The sequence below is a fragment of the Gossypium hirsutum genome, chromosome A06, assembly GCF_007990345.1.
Source record: "Gossypium hirsutum isolate 1008001.06 chromosome A06, Gossypium_hirsutum_v2.1, whole genome shotgun sequence".
NCBI classification, from domain to species: Eukaryota; Viridiplantae; Streptophyta; class Magnoliopsida; order Malvales; family Malvaceae; genus Gossypium; species Gossypium hirsutum.
Genome location: NC_053429.1, coordinates 24,093,280 through 24,113,467, shown reverse-complemented (window position 1 = coordinate 24,113,467; position 20,188 = coordinate 24,093,280). Strand labels below are relative to the sequence as shown.

At 32.5% G+C, this 20,188-nt stretch overlaps 1 pseudogene; it reads right to left on the bottom strand.

Annotated features, from left to right (window-relative positions):
• Positions 1–12,242: 12,242 nt before the first annotated feature.
• LOC107962996 (3-ketoacyl-CoA synthase 10-like) lies at positions 12,243–14,647 on the bottom strand (annotated as a pseudogene).
• Positions 14,648–20,188: the final 5,541 nt, after the last annotated feature.

Below are 20,188 nucleotides of genomic sequence, written 5' to 3'. Positions count from 1 at the left end.
CCACATAAATAGAAAAAACTTTTTATGTGGTGGTTGAAGAAGTGCCACCACTTCAATTTAAGGTGTTTCAAAAATAATTTTGTTATTTGTACCTGTCTTTAAAATCTATTACTTTTAGTAAACTTGAAGCCTTTAAAAAAAGTAAAGCTCCACTTCGACGACTAATAATATTTAGCCTAGTTAATTAGTTATAAGGTTATGATATTTAGATATAGCTTGTATAATATTATTAGGGTCATGCATGGTTTTGGACTGAGCTTTACGTCATACGCGGAGATTTTCCAGTCTTCCGAAGGTTTCCACCATTTTTACTAATTTAAAAGAAAAAAAGGTTTATTTACCATGTCAAACAATTTATTATTAATTGAAAAAAGAAAAGAGAAAACCCACAGTATTTAATTGTTTGGTAAAAAAGAAAATTTTGTACATACGCAGTAGTCATGGAGAAGATGGAAAAAAGGAAGTAAATAATGGTTGTTGAGGATTGTGGAATTTTATTTATTTATTTATTTTTGGTTAAAAGAAGGATTGTGGAAATACTTTATATAAAATAGTCCAAAGGGAATTTATTACCATCTTTAGTACTACAACCGTCTGCATGCATAGTCCATTTACATAAATATATTTTATTCGGCCCTTTTTTTTGACGAGACAAGCACTTGCCTCTTTTCATAAAGAAGGATTTCATTTCATAATTCATAAGACGACAGAACAAACTCCCAAACAGGAAGAAGACAGCAGAGAGAGAGCCATCAAAGTGCCCTGAAAAGCAGGACAGAAAAGGCGGATCCTTATGGGCCTAGCCTCAAAATTATGGGAAATTTTGAAAGTTTTAATAAATTTTAGTTAGGCGTCAAAAATTTTTAAAATTTCTTATTAATTTTATAAAAAATTTAATTAGACCCTAATTTTTTTAAAAAATTCTCATTAAACTTTTAAACTTTTACTAGGACCCCAAAATTTAGTTCTAGGATCCATCACTGCAAAAAAGCAACCTCTAGATAAAAATAACATATGATCCAAGAATTATGTTTTAAGGTCTAGTAAAAATTTTTTTAAAAAAAAAATTAAGAGTTTAATGAGAACTTTTTTAAAAAAAAATTGAGGTCTAATTAACCTTCTTATAAAATTAACAAAAATTTTCAAAAATTTAATCAGCTTAACTAAAATTCACTATAACTTTAAAGGGAAAGTTTCATTATTGATTACCAAACATGTTTTTCAATTTTCCAAAAGTAAAAAATAAAAATTAAAAAAATTAAAAATGAAAATAGAAAATATTTTCAAAAATCAAATCCAGCCTAACGCTATTATATAATTTTATAAACAAACATTACTAGTTTTTGGCCCCTGTGATGCATGGGTTTGAATTTTTATATTAACATTATTGATATTAATTCATTTATTGGTATATAATTTTTATTTAAAATTTGTAACTTTCATAATTTGATCTAGACATTAGGTCCGAATTTAGAATATTACATTGGCCACCAAAATTATTAGTAAGTTAATGGAGTTTATAAAAAAGACATTTTAAGCATTTGTTTATTTTAGATGAAAACTTAATTAATTTCTATTTTATTTATTACTCAAAATTTATTTATATTCCAACAGCGGAAAAGTTATATTCAACTTAATTTTAGTTACGTTAAAATTAGAAATATTTTATGCATAATTAATTTAAAATTCATGTTTCAATATCCTAAATTTGAATTAAATAACATGCATACTAAATAAACCCAAAATCGTAGTCCCATGCCACAATTCAAATAAAGCAATATAGTTCCAAAATAACATAAATTTTAAGTAGTAAATCTAAAATATTTTTTAATAAAAAAGATCAATTCGAGCCGAGCCTTTCATATGCCGAGTTCGTGTCATAACCTGGTGGATTATCTGTAAAGTTGGAAATAATGGAGGAGTGAATTTAAGAAGCTCAGTGTAAGTTCAGTCATAAGAAAATCAATGTAAGCAGTAGACAAATCATACAGAATAACAATTCATAGAATAATCACAATTGAATAGCAATTTAGAATATTGGTAGTTCAGATCAACTCCTCAGTATAATATCTCGGTATTCACAACCATGTAAATGCTTATGAATGCAATGCAATTTCAATTTATCAGAAAAGCCCCTGCCCAACTCCACTACACACCACAGTAAGAGATCCTCAAAACTCATCCATCCCTACATACTGCGTTGTAAATAAACCACCAGTAATTTGTATATTAACTGCCAGTAATAAAAAATGTAGATGAACCACCAATATTTTCAGTTAAAAAGTTTGTAGACAAGCTGTCACTTGTTGTGGATGAACAACAGATTTGTAGATAAAAACTGCTAGTAATTTGTAAATGAACGACCAGTATTGTAGATTACTAAACTATCAGTACTTCCTCCTTTCATAACGTCCCCTCATGCAATGCAATATGGCATGCTTGTAATAGTATCATGTAATAACAGTAGACATGCTTAACATGTATTTAGTTTAACAATAGAAGTAGACATGATTAATATGTATTCGGTTTAACAGTAATAGTAGAAATTCTGAACATGCAATCAGTAATACAATGGAAAATTTTATTAGTATTAGTTTATCATAAACACAAAGACAATAGACATGTATCAATCTTATATCTTGCATATAATAGTAGTAATTAAGTCAATCAGATCATGAATTCTAAAATATTCATATTATCAGAAACTCAATTAGGTGAAATAAAATTTTAAAAATAGTTTAGGGATTATTTAGGGACTAAATAGAATCATTCATAAAATTCTAGGAAAAACTATAAAACAGGGTCACATGGCCATGTGGAAGGGTTACATGACCATGTGGCCAAGCCTTGTAACAGACTATGGTTGTTTGGCAATTGTAAAAATTAACCTACAGGAGAGACACGATCGTGTGCCAAGTCGTGTGGAAGGTTCTCTGCCGTGTGGTTCACGAACTAGGCTAGGGTTTGTAAGGTACATGGTTGCGTAGGAGGCCGTGTGGTCCACTCATGTGGTCGACATACCTGTGTTGGAGACCGTGTGGCCCTAAACCTACACACAATTTGCCCCAGTTCACTTCATAAAGAACACATATCTTTCACTGAAAGACTAATTGACGTTCTTTATGCTCGATTTTGATTCAATTTACTTAAATCAGGTCCTTTAAATGATATTTACACATGAGTTAATGATTGATCTCAAGATTTATCAAGATTATCGAAAGATTTGTCAAGAATAGAAAAAAATCAAGTAATTGAATTGAAAGATTAATGTAGAATGATGTTATTGTGGAATTTACAAGTTCTACTTATTGAAATGAATGCACTTACCAACCTTTGGTGAAAATACGGATGTTATTAGCCATTTCAACAACCGATAGAGAAACGAGTAAATGAGGAATGATCTAACTCAATATTGGATAGCAATGGAATGAAAATATGATGAAAAGAAAATGAAAAGAAAAGAAAAGAAATAGGGAAGAAATAAAGTGAGGAAGGAAAATTTCTAATTGGAATTGAAGAGGAAACACAATCCCAGCTTAATTAGGAAAATTTGGACTAAATACCTAGGGTATGGGAACTTAAGGGCAAAATGGTAATTTATTCTATACTACCGAAATTAAAAAGAATGGAAAAGTGAAAAGAATGGCTCAAATTCGGGTCAATGGGGGAACATAACACTTAACCATTAGGCCTTATGCCCATTTCTTGATTAATTTTTAATCCTAACAATATATATTTTAGTGTTGTTTACATCTTAGGTAAAGGAAAATAAAAATAAATGAAATGAAAGAAAGGTGGCTCAAACCTAAGACCTCTAAGATAGAGGAGTAGCACTTAACCTATAATAACCCATTTTCAGTGAGATCGGAACAGTGGTTTCGAAACCACAAATCCAAGCTAAAATTAAAATTTTATTTTATGGTTAACTTTCAAACCGACAAAGATGATATCAGTTTCACAATCAGGATATGTGTTTTGTTTAAATGGTGGTGCTATCAGCTAGATAAGTTCAAAGCAAAGTAGTGTTGCTGATTATAAAACTGAAGCTAAATACATAGCAGCATCTGATGCAGCAAAGGAAATGGTTTGGATCAAGAAGTTCATTAGTGATCTTAGAGTGATTTGTGGATGGACTCCTATAGGTGAGACCCTTAATACTTGTATATTTTGTAACATACTAAATTTAGATGCTTGAAGGCAAAGGTGGTAAGTCAACTATTCATCATGTTAAAGTTGTTAGTAAGCATTAAATGCCTAAGTCATATGCTCCAAAGTAAATACTTGTATGATCTTTGCTCAAGTTTTGTCACTTTTATTTTTTTTTTGTTTATCTTGCTTGAGGACAAGCAATGACTTAAGTGTTGGGGAGTTTGATCTGCCAAAATTTTGTGTAGTAAATTAAACTAGTTTTCACACTTAAGGAGCCTGAATACAAGCATTTCCATTACATTTTAGTTAAGTTTCTTTAATTTTACTTACATTTAATAAAATATACAAATTGAGTCTTTTATTGACCTAAAAGGTCAAATGTGGCCTAAGGGAGAGCTAACGTATTTTGTAAGTGTGCAGGAGACCATTAGAAGGAATTTTAGGACAATACTGGAAGTTATGTTGCAACACAGGAGAACTGATGTTGCAATATAGGGAACAGAATGAAAAAAACTCAAGTCTGCCTTTGATGTTGCGACACAGACTGAGGGTGTTGTGACATACCCCTGAAAATGGCTACAGAGGAGCATACTAGTTGTTATGTCGTGACATGGGTCCTGGTGTGTCGCGAAATCGACTCTAAGACGAAAATTAGACACAAAGTAAGGGTATTTTGGTCTGCACAATCAAAATTAAATCTCGAGAATTTCAGCTAACCTAGGCTTAAGGACGACGACCACCTAAAGGCTATAAATAGGCTCTTTTGGAACATGTTAAAATAACCTTGGCATTGACCTAGTTTCTTCCATTTAATTTATTTTGTTTTATTTCCTTCTTAGGTTTCTATTGTTTAGTGTATTCGTTGTTTCCTTTCAAGAGATCTGAATTGTGGAATCATTCAACTCTATGGATTTAAGCTTAATATCAATACAATCAGGCTCTTTCATTTACTTTATCTTCTCAATTTTATTAGCATGCTTTCTTTTCACATCAATTATATATTATTTATGAACGCCATGAAGAACTAATCCTTCTATGAAGGATTAGCGAGTGGAGGTATGATCTGTTAACTGTTTTGTAGGGTTACTTAACAGATCAGCTATTTGGGAAAGGAAAAACGTGAAACAAACCCTAGCTCTAACAACCTTAAAAAGTCTTCAAGGTGGGAATTAACCTAAAATTGGTATTGTCTATCCGTGAACACCTTAACCCCAAACCAGTCTGGACTGTAAGGTCAGAAGATAAGTACTTCTTGCTGACTCATTATGCTAGTGGAAGATCGGAAGATCTTGTTAGGGTAGCGGCTAGTTGATTGACGAGGAATTGAAGTGACAGTTGATGGAGATTACCGAAGCACGATAATCACCCATAATCATATTTGATTTATTCTTCCTTTTTAATCTCTTGAATTTTATCTTTTTATGTTGTTTTATTTTAATCATTATAAAACCCCAAAAATCATTTATTTTATACTCTTCATACTATAATTGAATCTAAAGTACTAATTAGATCTTTTAGTGCTTAGGTTAAAATTGATCTAGCACTTGCCTCCCATGGGTAGGATCATCGGAGTACTTGTAACATCCCTGTTTAGGGCCTAGTCGGAATAGTGGTTTCGGGACCAAAAATTTGAGGTCACAAAAATTTATTTTTAATATTATTTTGAGTTCTATAGCATGATAGTATGACGATGTAAAAATTTTGTTAAGAAATATTATCGTTTGAATGCTTAATTGGTGAAAAAGGACTAAATCGCGTAAAGTGCTAAAGTTGTGTTCTAATAGCTAAATGTGTTAAATAGTTATAGAACTTAAAAGTTGAAGTCCTTAATGAACAATTAAGCCATTATATATGTGTATGGCTGTACATAAAATATAAAAATTGAAAAGTTAACATTTTGGGTAGGAGTTGGTAAATTGATGACAAAAGCCTAGATTAATAAAAAAAAATAAAACAAAAGGCTATCTTCTTCTCCATCTTCTCCACCGAAAATTTGAAGCGAAAATCTCCATGAAGCTTAAAATTTTTCAGCAAAATAAACCCTCACATGTAAGTTATTTTGGTGTTAGTTTTTAATGTTCTTTGTATTTTTGGAACCCTTATAGCTTAATCTAGCTAATGGGGAGATTATTTTGCAAAATGGTTGAAAGTATAGGGTTTTTCTATGTGAATATTTATGTTGTTTTCTGAATTTTTATGGAAGAAAATAAGTCATGGTTGTGTAATAAACATCGTTTGTGAAAGGATTTTCATGAAAACACCTAAAAAGGGCTATTTTGTAAAGTTTGTAAAATAAGTTGTAAATGTGTGAAATAATTGAAATTGTGAGTTTATATAGTTATAAAAAGAATTCGGCTAGGCTTGGTAAAGGAGGAAATTCGATAAAAATCAATTTACGAGCCTAAGGGCAAAATCATAATTTTTGTAAAGTCTAAGGGCAAAACGGTCATTTTGCCAAATTGTGAATTATAGAATGTTTTAATTAATGTAATTATTAAATGAGTGAATTTCATCATGTTAGATCAAGCAAATCGAGATTTGGGCTTAAATCGAAAAGTTCGAGATTATGGGCTAATTTGGAGTAGTTGGCCGTAATTGCTTTTGAGGTAAGTTCGTATGATAATAAATAATGCAACGTTATGTTTGAATTATATTTCTTACTATTATTGCATATATTGTATGATTTAATATATTGGAAAAATTAATGGAATGGTGTATATGACATGGAAGAATAGTACATGAAATGCAATAAGATGATGATTCATGACAAGTGATATATGAAATATGTGTTATATGTTATGTAAATTCTTAAAAGCTTATTTGCTATTTGAGTTATGCCTTATTATGCTATGAATGGGCAATTGGTACTATTGTGAGCATGAATGATATTATGGTTGTTACATATGACATCACGAACAAGTAGAACAAAGTGTGCCATGTGCAAATGGGAAAAACCCCGTTTGAACCTTGGGGATATTTTAGGATACAAGTGACATGTCACTAGGAATTAAGAAGTCTGAGCTCATTGAGTGATCCGAATTCGTTATGGATGTGAGCATCCGAGCTCGTTGAGTGGTCCGAGTTCATAATAGATGCGATACATGTGATTTTGTTTCGGGCAAAGGTTTCGTGTGTCGTACTGGTGGCTAGGTAATCCTTGAGTGGTCAAATACCTGATAGCTTTTGTGAGCAACCCGCATAGTTACACCTTGATCGATAGCTTATATGAGCAAGCCCATGAGTAGCTCCTTCGTGAGCGTTACATGTTACATGGTAGCTTTGACTACGTTCGTATATGTGGCACTTATGTGTGAAATTATACGTATCCAATAGTATTCTAAGTATTCAACAGGTAATACAATGAATGATGTAAGGAAAGTCCCGCGGAGGACATGTTACGGAAGGTATGGTTGTATACTATACTATGAGTGGTACAGGTACGTACACTAAGCTCATGATTATTGAGACTTTGAAATGTTGAGACATCGGTGAGCTAAGTGAATTATGATTATGAATTTTGTTGCAATAGCATGTTAACTTATATTGTGCATTTGGACATGGAATTTATGAAGTGTTGAGATTATGATTAGTTGAAAGTGAACTTATGATAGTTATCATTATATTGCACTAGAACAGTGTTTGACAACAGCAGTTGAGTGACTTTGAAAATCCATCAAAAAATTTTGAAATTGAGTTAGAGGTTGAATAAAATATTAAATTAAAGCTTAATGAGACTAATTTCACATACAAGAAACGTGTAAGCAAAAGAGTTTCATATTATGAAATATTTAAATTGTTCTGAGACAGAGTTAGGATGATTTCGAAATCCCCTGTTCTGATTTGAGAAAATCATTAAAAATTGTAAAAAAATAATTATGGGTTATAATCTATATTCTTAGATTTTTTAATGAGTCTATTTTCAAAAAAAAAACAAACGGGAACATTATCCGATTCCGCATGAGGAGATAAATAATTTATAGTGAAGAGGGGTTCGAACTGTCAGACAACGAAACAAGGGTAAATTTAAAGAATAAACTGTACTAATTGGCTAAACAAAAAATTCTGAAAATTTAATGGTAAGAATATATGTGAGTCTAGTTTCTGGAAAAATTAGAGATTTTAATTTGGAGTTCCGTAGCTCCAGATATAAATAATTTAGTGATTGTGACTCGAGAAAACAACTTGACTTGAATATAAGTAAAAGTGCAAATATGGTTGTATTACCCAGAGGAGCAAGTTGATAATTGCCTATTATTTTTCATACAGTCTTACTAAGCTATGAAGCTTACTCCCTTCCTTTCCTTTTCTTTAGTGTTGTCAGGTTAGCTCAGGATTGGAGATCGTCGGAGGCAACATCACACTATCAAGCTATCACCTTTGTAAAATTGATATACGTTAAACATTTTTAAGTGAGTGGCATGTATAGGGACTTATCTTTATGTTATGTGTTATTATGATTAGCCAAATGCATTGGCTTATATTAAGTTATTTGTATACGGCCAAGAGGTGTGTCTTATTTTGATTATGGTTTGTGAACCTATCTATCTATGCTATGTTCTAATGCTTGTGATGAGGTGGTGTGATTATGCTTGTTGGCCATATATGGTTGGCATTAATGTTATGAATGTGTCTTAATATGAAATGCTAAATCGTTAAAATGATGTCATGATATGTGTCCTTAGTGTGTATAAGGATGTGAAGGATTAAGGGTAACATAAAAGCTTGGAAAATAGCCTCAGTGTTAACCACACGGACAGAGACACGGTCGTGTGTCTTAGCCGTGTGGGGGACACAGCCTTAGCACACGGGTGTGTGACTCTAAATGTTTGCTGACGTCATAAACAGAGAGTTACACGGGCTAAAGACATGGGCGTGTCCAAGCCACACTAGCGTGTGAAACCCACACAGTCAACCCACACGGGCGTATGACTCTCCAAAGTGTGAAACTTTTCTAAGTGTTATAAAAGTTTCAAATGTTTACGGTTTGGTCCCAAACCACCCCAATTGTATGTTTTGACCCTCGTAGGCCCATATAAGGGACGGTAAGCATATGTATGAAAGTTTTTAAATAGAACAAATTTTATGGTCGGTTTTTACATGATTGATTATGTTTAAGTCCAGTAATGCCTTGTACCATGTGCCGGCGTATGACACGGGTAAGGGGTGTTACAGTACTCACCCACTCCATTGTAAAACTATATTATAACTAAACCCTTATACTTATGAAAACCACCTCATAATTCTGTATTTTATTGCAGTATTCACACTCTAGATGTTAGTACGTCCGAAGACGGTCAATCTCCTTAATTGGACTTAATAGATAGGATATTAGTCTTTCAATTGGTTTGCTCATTTCTAATTAGACTAATGACATGTTTAGGTTCGTCTACTAATATAAGTTGTCTTTCTGTATTATGATCCAACCACGTAATACCGCTTAGTATAGTTTAAACATTAGACAACCGATGAGCAACATTCACTTCCATTTTGCTTTGTGTGCAAAAACCATATGAGGATAATTATACAAAGTATATTAATGTAATCAATGAATTTGTTTTATTAATCAACCTGTTTGAAAAAATTACAAGTTTACAAACAAATATACTATACTCAGGGTATTAAATCCAACACATTGGAGAGCATATCCCCGGATTTTGTTATCGCTTTGCCTAAATCTAATGGGTTTGCGAGTATCATTGTTGTAGTTGATAGATTTTCCAAGTAAAGAACCTTATTCCAACAACTAAGGAGTGCCCTCCTGAAGAGGCAGTTCGTTTGTTCCTTAAACATGTGGTAAAATACTAGAGAGTGCAATAGTCTATTGTCAGTGATTGAGACGGGCAGTTCATAGGCCGGTTCTGAACAGAGTTATTTAAGTTGATGAAGTCAGACTTGAACTTTTCCACTAACATGTATCTGCAAATTAATGAGAAAACAGAGAGAGTAAATGCTTTATTGGAGACCTATCTTCGACATTATGTGAGTGCCACACATAAGGACTAGCTAAAGTTGTTGGATGTGGCCCAATTTTTTTATAACCCACAGCAGAGTGTGGCCATGAATCAGAGTTCGTTTTAAATAGTGACGGCAACAACCACTCACACCCAATGTTGTTGTGACCCGTTATAAAGGACCAAATCCAACAGTTTATCGATTTACTAAAGATTGGCAAGAGTGGAATAACTTAGCCAGAGCTTGCCTACATAAGGCAAGTAAGCACAATAAGAAGTGGGCTGACCAGAATCATAGGGATGTGCAATTTCAAGTTGGTGACTCAATCCTTGCCAAATTGCACTTGATTTTGGACTACATTAGTTTGCACAAGGGGCTTGTACAATGGTATAAGGGACCTTTCAAAGTTCTAAAAAGGGTAAGCAAGGTGGCTTACAAACTAGAGTTGCCAACAAAATTCAAGGTTCATCCGGTGTTCCATGTCAATATTGTTAAGTTGTTCCATGAAGATCAAGATAATCCAAATTAAGGCAAGTCTGAACGAGCGCCTATGTGTATAAAGGTCTCATATGATCGAGATGTTGAATGTATCATGGTAGACCAAGTGACTCGATGGAAGTACTACAGGTTGAGGCATGAGTACCTTGTAAGATGGAAAGGGCTTCCTGACAGTACGACTAATTGAGAACCTGCCGAGGCTTTATGGTAGTTTCAAGAAAAGATAGACCAGTTTCATTTTGAGGACGCGACGAAGGCATCAGAAGAACAAGTAGGGGAGAATGTCATGGGCCACACAAAGAAGCCTGCAACCAAGGCACATTTTGATGTTCCCTCTTGTTCATTAGGGGTCATACGGCCCAATAAGACTGGCCCATTTCTTGGAATAGACTCAAGGCCCATCTACTTGGATTTTGGTTAAATTGTAAACATTGTATTTTACCAGTGTAATTATTGTAAATCCTAAAGGATAAACATGTTAGAATTTCCCCTGTTTCTGCCTACGTATATGGGATATTTTAAGAAATGAACATCCTTATTACTAGTAAGGTCTAAGGAAAGAATAAGAAATGTGATTTCACTATATTTTTTACCAGGAATAGGACCTATCGCAAGAACACTTTTCTTAGTGGGGCGATAGTTCTGAAAAGATAAATCACCTATCTTTTCTTTCATCTCAGGCCAAATATGATAGGCAAAGCTAACTCAAACCCCTCTGGTAAAATAGGAACAACACCTATATTCAAAGCCCCTTTAAATCCCTTAGGACTCTCTTATTGTAGATGGGAACTAAACTCAATCATTGATGTAATTTGATTTGTTCTATTAGATTTGGGGGAGCTTAATTTTAAATAGAGTCCTCCCACTTCATTTGTATTCATTCCATTCATAGTATTGAATATATTTTAGAGTATTTACTCAAGCACTTGGTGTGTGCGCTATTTCTGTTGTTGTTGTTTTTTTTTTTTTGCTCTTTCTTTTTTAGTTTGCTTTGGGTTTGTTTCGATGCCTTAGAGAAATTTTATGAGAATTCTCACTTTGGAAGAGTTAGACTGCGGATTTGAATCTAAGAACTCACCTAAGGTTGCACAAATTGCGAGAAGAAAGTTCTAGCCTTGTGACACAAATGTGTCACTGGTTTTAAATATAATGATGTATTTGACCTTTTAAATTTACAAAAAAAATCATTTTAACTTTTCATTTAAATTTTCACCTCCTTTAGCTCCAGAACTTAATTATTTGTTAAATCACCTCAAAATGGATGAAAAAGTTAACATCTATTAAGATGTGGCATAAACATGGATGCTACATCAGCAAAGTTAATAAATATTAACTTTTCCATCTATTGTAGATATGATTTAACAAACAATGCAAATTAAGAGTTAATGATTTGACAAATAATGGAAGTTAAGGGTTAAAAAAAATGAAAATTTAAATAGAGGGATAAAATGAATTTTTTTATATAAAATTAGAAGATCAAATAAACCATTATGCCTATATATAAAATAACACACAAAAATAAAATTTTTTTTCATTTTAAATTCATTCCAAAAAACCATGGAAGATATTACTTGCCAGGTTGAATAAAATTGAATAGAACAGTATCAGCCATCTTAGGCTTTTTGCCACCAACTATAATTCAAACCTTTTTCGTATGATTGAATTATCTTGAAACGCTGGAGAACCTTGCCATAAACCAAGCTTCCAACGACTTCCCTTTCCATGTGATTAACAAGAGTAAGAAAAAAATAAAAATTCCATTATTATCAGCCAAGCTACAACGCAGTTTAAGGTACTACAGGGTATCTGTCAATGCAGTCAAGCCAGGGATTATCCCTGGAAGGCTTCTTTACACGGCGCATGCAACGCCAAACGACACTGTTGCACTTGAACCCTGAACCGAAAGTAATCTGCCAAACCCTGTCTCCTCTTTTAACCCTTTCTTTAGCTTCCAAATATGCCAATCCGTACCATATACTGCTGCTAGAAGTGTTACCAAACTGATGCAATGTCATCCTTGAGGCTTCCATATTGTTCTGAGTGAGCTCAAGGTTCTTTTGCAGCTCGTCTAGCACAGTCTTGCTCGCAGCATGCACACAAAAGTGTTCAAATGCAAGCTTGTAATCTGGGATGTCTGGCTTTGACGATGGTGACAGTGATGCTTTGGAGTTATCCCCACCGAACAAGTGCCTCCAAATTAATGTAGCGAAGAAGAGAAGTTGCTCGGAGAAGGGAAGCACGAGAGGCCCCAGTGCGGTGATGTTGGTTTTGAGGGCATCTCCTCCGATTTCCATTAGATCTTTGTTGACCTTAAGCCCCTTAAAACCTTGTCCATCTTCCTCCTGGTAGATAGACCTGAGCCGTAATTTACAATAAGGAAAACATTAACATAAACTACAGGTATATAACCACAATGCCAAACGCAACACACTCAAGTAATCTAACAGGTAGTTTGGATAGATAACATAAATTCAGTGATTTGATTTCATGGAGATTAAGAGTTTACAATACCTTAATTTAAGGAGTTTAAACTTGGGTTGAGATATAGCTAAAAGATTTTAACCTATTATTGGAGTTCCCAACATTTCAAGTACCTATAAGTTATAACCACAATAGAATGAGCTATGGAGCCTATCTATTAAATCCCTGTACCACCTCCATAAAGTCTAAGGTGTAATCAATGGCTGGAAAACTAGTTGGAAAGTTTCCAAAAAAAGGAATCAAGAAAGGGGAAAATGTTTTGCTCCTTTGAAACAAAGTATGTGAACATATACATAAACGTGACTATTGTAAACATATAATACAAATTTATAAGACCCTTATTCATCTATCTACCAAGCTATAATGTAGCATTAAACTGATCACAAAAAGTTAAGCAATCAAGACATGAATGGTTGAAGAAAACAATAGGAACAAACCTGAAGCTGCGGTCATCAGCACCTTTATGTGTCCGTACAAGGTGTTCGAGACTGTACTTGGCACGGCGATAGTCATGGCGGCAGTTCGACAACGGAGCATCCCATCCTGAAAAAGCAATTCGGAACAAGCATAGACGGGTCCCGCCCTTGGTACCAATTGTAACCAACCATCTCAGTGCTCACTACAACAGCATAGTTGTTCGGGTTCGCTTGCAACATGTCACGAAGCCAAGTCCACTGCTATGAGCCTAGCACTGCAGCCCATCCCACCAAGGTTGTAGCTCAAAACATTGCCTCTCATTTTGAAATGGTTGATGATCATTGCAGAGAGAGACGGAGTTGGATTGAAGATGCTGCAGTTCACAACAAGAACTCCAACATCCTTGGGTCGAATCCTTGTCTTCTCAAAGAGCTCATCGAGTGCCCCAAACATCACAGTTGAGGCTTCCAAGCGACCTTCTTTCATGGTTGCATTGTTCTCATCAGACATCACTGCCTTGGGAAGGTAAGTTTCATCCCCAACTCCCGATGATTTCAAAATCCTTTTCTGGAATTGAAGACTAGCCTCATCAAACTAGCCTGATGCTCTTGCCATTTCAATAAACTGCTCCTTGGTCACCTGAAATGTAATATGAATAGGGTATACGTAAATGAATTGTTTCTCGTATAGCAAGAAATGCAAGTATATTTTCATTCATGCATGAAAAGTTCTTAACCTTTAAGTCATCGTGAGGACGAAAACATGCAAAGTCAATCAGATAAATGGAGCGAGGCCCTGACATAAAGTAAACAGAAATTGTGAATACAAAGACGGTGAAAAAAGAGAGGACTGTGGCAAGATCATAGCTGGCATCTTCCAATAGCTTTTTCCATAGCTCTTCCCTACTAAGGCTTCCCACCTCCGCACTAAAAACAAGCACCAAAACTGGTATGCTAGCCAAGTAAATCCCATGATTGATCAGATAATGGTGCCCTAACTTCACATACTTCAAGCTCACTGAATGAAGGAAATCCGGCATACGCCTCTGAACCCTGACAGAAAAGGTTAAGGAACCGGCATTAGGCCCGGAGGACTTGATCCCACAGTTCACAATCTCTGGTGACAAGAGATCTTGCTTATTTCTAGCCATGTTAAAGCCAGGATTAATCGCTAGGATGGTGAAGATCCAGGCTTATATATATATATGCATATATATAATAATATTAATGTAAGATGGTGGGTAGAGTATAGTTAATGGGCAGACCAACTTGGTGGTGCAATTGAAAGGTTAAACTGCCTAAAAGTATTGAATTCAATGAAATCTGGTCTAATTCAAACTTTGAACAGGGTTTCTTTCGTTTATCATCATCAGCTGGTAAATTATACACTAAATTATGATCAAAGCTGTGGTTTGGAACATTTTATTTCTTGTGATATTATGTATCTAAAAAGGTATTTTATTAATTAAAACTTAGAATTTGTTGGTTTTACCGAAAATAGTTTTCGAAAATTATTTTTTTACATTTTTCTATGTTTGTTTCATGCAAAAAATAGTTTGGTCAGCGAAAATGAATGTCATTTTTCAATAAAGAGCTCATTTATAGTTGATTTTATTTTTATATTAAAAATTAACTTAAATCAAACTTAATATTATTATATTAATAATATTTTTTATTTTTAAAAATATTTAAATTTAATAAAATATTATAATTTTCAATATTATTAAATTTACATATTTAATTATCCATATCTAATCATATAATGAATTGTTTAATATTTTAATTTTATTTTAATAATAAATTTTAAAAATAATAAGTTTAAATAATATTCTTCATATATTATTGAAAAATATTCAATATTAATATTTTAATAATAAATATTTATTATAATTGTGATATCCCGCCCGACGTAGTCTTGTTGATGATTTGTATGGGCTAAAAGTTAAATTAAGATTTAAGTCAAGGTAAGACTGATTTATATTCTATCCGCCAGTGAGGTATTTGTATTGGTTGTGTGCCATGTATGTGGCGGACTATTTGATTTATAGGTAAGTTTGTTATGTTTCACTTTTTAGGCGGAGTTTAAGTTGTAGTCTTTATATTTTAGGGTGGTCGTTGTGAAAAACTAGACCAATCAATGTTTCTTTTGGTAAGTTTGTGTGTTAAGTTCTTCCGTTTGAGTACACCAGTAGTGAATTGAGGGAATTGTGGATCTAAATGTTGTCTGTTTGTGCACATGTGATTTCTGTTTATGGTTGAGTATTCGATTGAGTCGAATCGAGTTAAAAAATTTTAAATTAGTTGAGTTGACGAATCCTATTTTAGCAACTGAACTCAATTTGATTTTTTTTTAATTGAGTTGAATCGAGTCAAAAATTTTCGAGTCGAGTTAACAAATCTTATTATTTATACTTAATGCTGCATTTACATGGACCCATTATTTAACTTGCATATGAAGTACAAACTTTTAGATTAATTTTGAGTAAAAGAAAAAGGAAAAGTGGTGCGATTCGGGAAGGGAAGTAAGACTATTGGGTAAACATTTATCAAAACGACGTAGTTTTACCTTTTCTTATTTAGATTTTCGGATAAGTCGAATTAAGGGTGAGCGTTCGGTCGAATCGAGTTAAATTTGAAACTTAATAATGTCAAATTAAAATCTTGTTACAATATAACTATTTCCATGTTAGAGCACATGAATTTAAAACCATATATATTTGAAAATTTTTTAAAGCAAAATAATAATAATAATAATAATAATAATAATAAGATATTTTAGTATGATAAGCTTGAATTATTAACCACAGATTCCAAAATTATTATTTTATAAAATTTTTAAAAATTTTAAATTTTAAATTTTTATATATTTTTTAGATTTTTTTAGATTTTATAATTTTTTAAAAAAAATAAAAATTTTAGAATTTTTATAAATATTTTGAATTTTAAAAATTATTTTCAATTTTTGAAATTTATTTTTGATTTTTTTGTAATTTTTGTTGAGAGGCCAATTTGGTCATTTTCAAAATTGACAAAGACTAAAAGGGTATTTATTACTAATTTGTTATTCGAATTATTTGAGTTATTCGAATTATAAAAATTCAACTAGACTCGAACTCGAAATCCAAAATTTCTTATTCGAGTTGACTCGAATAATTTGATTAACTCGATTCGATTAACTCGAAATTTGAATTTTTTCGATTTTTTCAAATCGAATTGAATTTTGCTCACCCCTATTTCTATTTTTTTTAGTTGCGCTTTTACTAGAATCTAGTTAGAAATTAATTAGAGTTTTATGGTTATTTTTATATATATTAAACCTATAATGATTATGTTGGTCATGTTAGAATATGAATTAGCTTTGCATGTTACGTACGCTTTAGCCCTAAGAGAGGAAGCTGTGAGATATAAATATCAGTAGTGACCTTTGTAGTGGGAGATCTTCTTCTCTTTTCTTTTGCTCTGTTATATTCTTATATCTTGTTTAAGAAGAATCATTTGTGGTAAATGAAACAGCTAGTGACTAATTAGTAAGAAAGGGTTGTGTATGTAGCAGTTGAGATAGAGTAGCAAAACTTCATTGAATTCATTTTCAAGTATCCAAACTATGTTATTCTTCTCAATGTTCTATTCTTTCTTGAGTATAACATTAAAGCGTGGTTGTTATAGCTAGAGTTCAAGTAAGACCAGAGTCTTGGAACTTTGAGAATTGTTGTATATAATTATCTGTGTGTGTATGTTTGTGGCATGAAATTCATATGACTTCCTCAAGGGTATGAACTCAGTATCCTAATAAGATGAGCCATTGATAGGGCATGTTAGATACAAACCAGAATGGCAAATAAGTGTGACCATTGGTAGAGCATGTTGGTTGTTAACCAGATGGGAATGTATGATGGGTCACCAGTAGGACATGATAGTTGCTAACCAATTTGGCGACCATAAGTAAGGTATGTTAGTTACTAACCAATTGGCATGTGTGTTATGTTTGGGAGGGCATATTAGTTGCTAACCAGCCTAACGATATGGGTGATGCCTATGATAGGACATGCTAATTGTGAACCATGGTAAAGAGCCTTGAACTCACGGAAACATATAGGTGTTCGAAATGATATGATACGTAAGATCTCTTCTGATATATGTGGTCTAAGGTTCAACCCAAGGAAGGTTACGAAAAGAAGAAGTTAAATTGATTCTATATGTGTTGTTTGACACGTGTATTGATTGATAGAAAAGAAGGGGTTAATTGTTAACAAATATGTTCTAATCCCTATTGTTCTGTTGAAAATGTAGCATAATTATAAGAATTGATTATGTGTTTATTGAATACACCCTAGTAAGTCTTGAAAGTATGTAAGAATTTGCCTGAAGGGATGTTTGTGATACAAAGGTAAGTATGAGAAAGATTGTGTTGGAGAAGAAACATCAGCTCTATTAAGGTTATAGTTAGAGGTGAGCATGGGTCGGGCCACCTGATCCGGCCTGAAAGCCTGCTCGAAATGTGAGAGGGTTTGGGCAAAAATATTGGCCCAAAAAATGGTTTGGACAAAAAATTAAGGCCCGTTTAAAAAATGGGTCGAGCCTCGAGTAAGGCATTTTTGGCTCAGGCCCAGCCCGAATTCACTAAAGGACAAAAAATTTTACTTTTTTAATATTATTTTATTTTTATTTTCTCCCTATTTTGCTACCATTTTACTATTATGTTGCTACTATTTTGTTGTTATTGTTTGGATATTGTATAAAACTTATTTTATTGTTAATTTTGTTATTATTTTAAAGACATCTGCTTGTTAAGCTGCATCTATTTTAGTGTTATTTAAATATACATATTTTTTAAAATTTATTTTCAATTTGTTGAGAAATATTTTTTTTATGTTTTTAGTGTTTTTGATGTACTATATATATTTTAAAATTATATAAAAATAATATAAAAATTAATATGGACAGGCCAGGTCGGGTCTAGGTTTTAGCATTTTTGTCTAGGTCGGGGTTAGGCAAAATTTTAGTCCCATTTTTCAAGCCGGGTCAAGCCTGGACCTAGCAAATGGGCCCGAATTTTTAGTCGAGCCTGGCTCGACCCGGCCCATTCTCACCTCTAGTTATAGTTGTCTTTGGAGGGAAAAATATAAGTATACACCCAATGTTATGAAAGAAGGTATGGACCTAGAAGAAGAGTTCGCCTGGAAGGTTATCCGCCATGATTAAGTGCTCGCCAATGAAATGGGGGTGTTCGCCCATGTGTCTTGGCATGTAGAGTTAAATGTATTAGTCTGTGTTATTAATTTGCAGTGTAAATCTGTTCTTATTTAAGTGTTGAGTTCTTTTGAACTTACTCCATTTTTTTTTCCCCTCCTTCCAAGTGGGCTGTCGTCGTAGACCTGTAAAAGGAACTTAACCAGAAGAAGCAATTTTTGCAGTGAGCTTTGTTTGTTTTTGTTTTGTAACATACATATGTTTTGGAGGTGGCATGTAACTCTGTTCTAACTGAATTTGTAATAAAATATTTATCTTATTTGGTTACAGTTTTATAAGCGTGTGTAGTTAAGAGATTGGATAAGTTATATGAAGTATTTTCTATTTGTATGCGCCAATTGTTTTATATGTATTTGTTACCGCCAGGGCTTTGTTCCAAAAAGAAAGATTTTAACTGAACTTTATTTGTTCTACCACATATACTAATAAATGACATATGTTCTTGAAACTAAATGCCTCTTTTAATCATCCAACTTGGAATTAAGTATGTATATGTTTTCTACTTGTGTAACAAGTCGGTCAACCTTCGACAAATTTAAAATTTAGTCATTATATTTTTATTTTAAAAAATTTAATCTCTCTACTTTTCAGATTTAAAAATTAAGTCTAATTGTTAATATTGTTATTATTTTTTTCAATTTTGTTAATGTCACATTTTTAATAAAAATACTCGGTATTCATGTAACTAAAAAATAACGTTATAATGAACATAAATTTAACAAAATATTTTTAATAATGCTAACAACTAAACCTCAATTTTGATATCTAAAAAGTAAGACTAACCCAAAAACAGAAGTACATGCACTAAATTTTAAATTTAAGAAGAATACAAAGACTTATGACATGTTTTAACCTAGTATAAAAATATAAATATGAGTATTTGTTTAAATAATATTTAGCTTCATTTATCCCTTACAACTCTAATGTGTCAATATGTATTCTCATATATGTAATATATGTAATTTAAGTTCAGTTTTAATTATGACATTGATTATTACAAAATATGTTTGTTTCATAGCAGCTTTTATAAAATATTTTCAAAACATCTAACAAACAAAACAAATATTTTACATAGATTCATCTACACACTAAAAAAGTAAATTATTTTTCAAAAATCATTTTTCGTAAAATTCATTTAATTTTTATTTTAAGCAATATATTATTTTACTGGCATTAAAACAAATTCACTGATTTAATATTACCTTAATCAAATTTGTGTAGCGATTAAATTAGGGTCCATAAGCAGTTGAGGCCTAAATGACAAGTTGATTGTGTTGAAGCTACCAGCTGACTTGTCATTAGCTGTTTATACTTATTGTTTATTGTTTAACAACCACCATCTTTTCTTGGAACTAGTTCATATTGTTATATAAGCATGTATTTATTAATTCATTAAATAATTATAATTCATGTAAAATAATATTATAATATTATAATAAAAA